Source organism: Fukomys damarensis, unplaced genomic scaffold (genome assembly GCF_012274545.1).
Source record: "Fukomys damarensis isolate Sample0158 unplaced genomic scaffold, DMR_v1.0_HiC HiC_scaffold_23, whole genome shotgun sequence".
Lineage (NCBI taxonomy): Eukaryota > Metazoa > Chordata > Mammalia > Rodentia > Bathyergidae > Fukomys > Fukomys damarensis.
In genome coordinates, this window is record NW_022900935.1 from 42,372,466 (window position 1) to 42,377,920 (window position 5,455).

General features: G+C 53.1%; 1 protein-coding gene across 1 annotated transcript in view; it reads left to right on the forward strand.

The window, feature by feature from the left end:
- Positions 1-5,455, forward strand: part of Icmt (isoprenylcysteine carboxyl methyltransferase) — a 16,407-nt gene that overhangs the window by 3,280 nt on the left and 7,672 nt on the right. The window lies entirely within an intron of this gene.

Below are 5,455 nucleotides of genomic sequence, written 5' to 3' on the forward strand. Positions count from 1 at the left end.
CGCCCAGTCCTCCCGCCGCCAGGCAGGGCAGCGGGGCAATTTGTCTTCTAATTACGTCCTCCGTGGATCCCCGCCGGAGCCTTTCAGTCGGGCGCCTTTCAGTCGGGCGCATTAGCAAACCGTTGAGTACCCCTCCAGAGTTAGGGACGCCTGAAGAGGGGCGCCCGTCCAGTCCACACCCGGGCCCTCGCAGCTCTGCGGCCAACACCCCTCCGAGCCCTGACCAGCAACCCCAGCCGCTCTAGGTGGAGCCGCGCAAGTGCGACCTGTGTTTCTTAGGTAGTGGAAAATTGACCGCAAAATGCGCTAATTAGCAATGTTCTGCTTTGGCCGCGGGAGGCTGGACTCATTGTCATGCTCCTCCGGGTCCGCTTAAGGGCCTGGGCCTCAGCCGCCCCCGCCCCTGCAGCGCCTCTCGGGCTGAGTGCGGCCCCAGATCTGGGCTGAAGCGGACTGTGGTGTCCTCGAACTGTGAAACTCTGAGACTCCCTTCCTTCCCTCCTTTTCCACTGACGCCCAGTTTGAACTCCTTTCTCCCGCACCAGCGTCCCCTTCTGCGTTAAAGCCAGATCTTTGTATCCTTCAAGATCCGAGGAAAAAAGAGAAGTCTACCCACCTCCTTCCCAGGGCCCCCGGATGAATTCTGTTTCCCTCCCACTCGGTTCCCCTTCCCACGCTGGGCATCCTACCCGCAGACCAGGCTTCAAGGGGCAGAGCCAGGAGATGCGATTTCTTTCCGGGCGGGTGAGGTGGCGGGCAGCCCTCTCCTCTCCCACAGCAAGGACAAGGTGCTCTCGGGCTGCTGGGAAGGTCGTGGACCGACTTAGCAACCGGGCTTATGCAAACCGGGATGTAGGCCACTAACTCTTTCCATCTTTAGCGCCTGGGGTCCCCGAGGTGCCCGGAAAGGAGCACAGGTCCAGGAGGAGTGCTGGGAAAATGCAGCCCCCACCCCATTCAAGGAGATATTTCCTATTCCTGAGAGTTCTCAGGCTCCTTCTTTTTTAAGCCTGGGAATTTAAGCAAAATGTAGCCTGGGTCTTTACACCCTCTCCTATTTGGCTTTCTTGACTTTGGCAAAAGAAAAAAAAGTTGAGTCAGGTCTGAAAATGAGGTGGAAAGGGGTCTGCAGGCCCCTGGACAAGAGCCTGCCAGATGTCCCACTTCCCACTCCAAGGGACAACCCTGTGGGAGTCCCTTCCTGCACAGTGGGCATTTAAACCAATATTAAGTGCCAGGTGTGGTGGTACATTTTTGTAATTGCATCACTTGGAGGCAGGATTGCTGGCAGTTGGAGGCCAGCCTGGGCTACCTGAGTTCCAGGCCAACCTGGACTATGCAGTGAGACCCTGTCTCAAAACAAACAAAAAGACAAAAACAGTGCTGACTGCTGAGCCCTGTGCAAGATATAGGAAATGCCAAGAACTGAAGGAGAAATGCATTCTTCCCCTCCACCCGAACACGATTCAAAGTGGACTGAAGTGATTGCTCCGTGCAGTTAACTGTGAGGACACAGCAAAAGCCCTGAGATGACTGGCCAATTGTCTCCAGATGGGGCTGGAGACACTGCGATTGTTTAAGTCTCTTTAGCTGTGTTGAGAGTCCCAATAGCCAGGCAGCCGAAGACCCTTCAGGGGACAAAGGCTGGGACTGCGGAGAGTACATCAATGCTGATCAGGCTGGCCCAGCTCCGGAGAGTGAATTCCGAGAAACCTCCATTGTCCCAGCCTTTTGTGTTTCTCCCCAACTGGCTCTATTCTTTAAATATTTACCCGGCCCCTTTGTGCACACGATTTAGGCCCTTTGGGCTGGTGTGCTTGTAAATCACCCGCTATTTACCTGCTTCTAGACTGCAGAGAGGGGGCTTTCAGTTCTCCAACCTGGAATGTCCAGAGGAAGGCAAAGCAAACTTTTGAAACACGGGGGTTGTCTCCTAGGGAGATCAGGGTCCAAGCTGGCAGGGTCACCCTGCTGCCCTCCTGGCTGCCTCATGGACACAAGGACAGGGCAAAGGCTTGTGAGTGACTAGTTGCTGCCCAGAGGCCCTCTAAAAATGACTGGCCCCCTGGTTGTGCTGGCACATGCCTATAATTCCAGCACTCGGGAGGCTGAGACAGGAGGATCGCCGTGAGTTTGAGGCCAGCCTGGGTTACACAGTGAAATCAAAGCCAGCCTGAGCGAGAGACCTTGTTTTAAAACAACAAAAAAGGACTAACCTAGCACCCATCGGTGAGGAGGCAGGAGAGGCAAGTATCCGGGATGTTTTTCCTGCATGGTTAGGCTTAGATAACATGTAAGAACAGCAGCAAACTTTCACCCTGGGAAGCTGTGGGATGGGTTGAGGGGCTTGGTTATCCAGCGGTGAGATGCAAGAATGTCTCATCCCCTCAATGCCCCTAACCCCCAACCCCTCATTCTTTCTTGCTCAAACAGCAACACCGTTTAAGACCTGGAAGCTTAATTCATCTCATGCTGGCTTTCAACTTGGAAGTATGGGTGGTTCTCAGGGCTGCCTAAAACCAGAGGGGAACCCACTGGGACCCTGGAAGGGAAGCAGCTTTCACCTGCGGCAGGACGGCAGGCTGGGGAGGTGGGGAGGGGAGGGGCTGCAGAGGGACCCCACTGCATGAGAAAGGGCTCCCTGGAGCCTGCCGGGAGCGCTTGGAACAAAACACATTCAAATGCTTATTTACAAGGAAAGGCCGGTGAGGCATTCCCAGGCCGAGTGGCTTCCCCCTTCTTTCTCAGGGGCAGGTTTGTCGTTCCCTGAATGCGATGGGTTGGCTTCGTCAGATTGCCTTCCTCTCTGGCGGGGTGTGCATGCCTGTGCATGTGTATACCTGTGTGTGTGTGTGTGAGACGACTTCACTGCACATATGCCTGAGTGCGCATAGATTTACTTTTGAGCCTCCCTTCATCCCTGCTCAGTAAGCCCTGGGCCCTGACAGATTTAGGAACTCCAGCAGCTTCTAAAACTTGTGTTTCCCTGGAGTCTGACCTCATTCATCCATTTTCCTTTCCCATCTCCTGGATGGAGCTGAGGAAGGCTCTCCAGTTTGGTCACATGTTGCCTTATGTCCCCAAGGAAAATGGCAACAGTCTCTCTAGGGAAGCCTGGGCTCCTGCAGAGTGGGAGAGCAAACGCCAGGATAGAGGAGGAGTTTTCCCTGGGGGAGTGGTTTGAGGTCCAAGGACCAAGCTCCTGCTCCAATTTGAAGGGGCGACAAGCTCCCTCTAGTGGCCCTGAGGCGTCTTGAGACCCCATCCTCCCAACCCCAGTCACAGTAATGACCAGGCGTCCTTCAACAACACTGCAACTCCGAGACTTTGGTTTTCAGAACTCATTAGCTCTCTCTCATATATCCATCACCCAAGCTTAGCAAACATCTCTTGGGCATCATTTCTCAACCTATACCAGTGGAAAGAGGACCTCATTTTACAGAAAGCAAACATACAGTATTTAGTTTCCAAGGTCACAAAGCCAGGGTGCAGTGTGTGTCCAGACCCCATCATGTGCTGGACAGCAGGCCCTGTCCAGAGAGGCCAGGGGCTGGACACAGGATTTACACAGTGGCGTCTACTCTCAAATCACCATCCTCCAGCCTATCCCCACCCCACCTCTGTCTTTCAGATCCAGCCCCAGCACCCTCTTCACCCCCCACCCCATTTCAAGCAGCAGGCAATGCCAATTCCTCAGGGACCCAGGCCTGGCCTCAGCATCTTTTCCATGCAGCCCTGGCCCTGCAGCCATTCCACCATCCACCCCTCTCACGTCTCCAGGGTCCTTGCTCACCCCACCCTTGGCTTCTCTCCCACCCTGCACTGTTGATTCTAGCTCATCCCTTACTTGCCTTTCTCTTCTGCAGCTCTCTGGGTTCCCTGGGGTATCAACCATTACAGAGTTACTATTTGGTAAGAATAAAGTTTGGTGTCCTATAGTTTGGGGTGAACAGAATTAACAATGATACTAATATAGGGGAAATAACTCCCCATCTGCTAGATGTCAGATATGCCGAGTTCAAGTTCATGTTCCCCAAAAATTGAAGAATGAATTCTAAGGAAAAAAGGATTATAAGAGTAGGAAATATTTATTGAGAGAGTTCCTGAGAGACAGGAGAGGAAGTCACAGTGAGTTGCTGCAGACTCCACTTCTCAGAGGAAGTTTTTGCTTTATGTTTTGTTTGTTTTCCAGAGGAAGTTTTATAGAGCAAAATCACAAGGTGGTACAACATGGGTCAAAACAATGATTGGCCAATAAGATTACAAGTATAGCCACTTACATAACATTGATCCAATGCGGAAGCAGGTCATGTAGCAAGGACACATGGAAAGAAGGAAGACCTTCTTAGGAAGCAATGGATCCAGAGGTCCTGGTCACCCAGGTGACTAATCAGGTGCCTGATGTCTATCTAGACTTTACTGGGCCAAATGATGCCAGCTGTATACTGTAGTATACTGCCTGGGGAGGCATTGTCGGCCTGGCCCTCAACAGATGCAACTTCAGCCACCGCTGTGATGTGTTCTCATCCTCTATACTGACTCGCCCAGCCATGTCTGACTACCTAGAACATTTCTACTTAACTTAGCTGTCTATGACAATACAATATATACCTCAGAATACTGTAGTTAGGAGACAGGAATTCGAATGTACTCTCCATAAAGAAATGAGTTTATTTACTTTGCGGGATTGGGGACTGAAGCCAGGGAGTGTAGGGCTACATCTCTATTTTATTTATTTATTCGCTTATTTATTTATTTTTTATTTAGGTAGCTGGGGTCGAACTTAGAACTTGGCGCTTGCAAAGCAGGCGGCGGAACCACTGAGCTAAGTCCCGGCTGGCCTGGGATGCCATCCTCCTCTCAGCCCTCTGAGTGTCAGGAATATTAGAAGTTGAAAGCGATGAGTGTTTACCTAGAAGCACTGCCTTTAAATCATTGTGGCAACATTTCACTCGTTTCCCCAGACTCACGTGTGTGCTTGCTTCTCTTTTCCCCCAAGTGAAATCGTGATCGCGTTCTGCCTTTGTAAAAATCGCGGAAGCCCGACAGCTCCACCGCCGTCCCTGTCCTTCCCCCAGGGTTAAAAGCGCGGGAAACCCGCAGCACGGACGCCTGCGCAGAGGGCATGTGGGGGCAGACGAGGGGCCTGGGTCGTTTCTAAACGCTAGACGTTCATCGGGACAGGAACTTCCTTGAGTTTGGGTCTCACTTTTGGCAGACGCCCTCGGCTCCTGGAGCCAACCCCCGGCTGTCAGGGTCAAGGGGTCCCCAAGGGGCAGGAAGGGCGGGGCCAACGGGGCGTTCTTGCCAAATTTGGGCCACCGGCCTAACGGGGAGGCGTTCTCGCGAGAGCTCGCCAGCGGCGCGCAGTTCCGGGCAGCTCCCTTCCTGGTTAGCGTCAGCAGCGCAGTGCGCAGGCGCAGCCGGCGGGTTTCCCGGGCTACCGTCCGCTCCC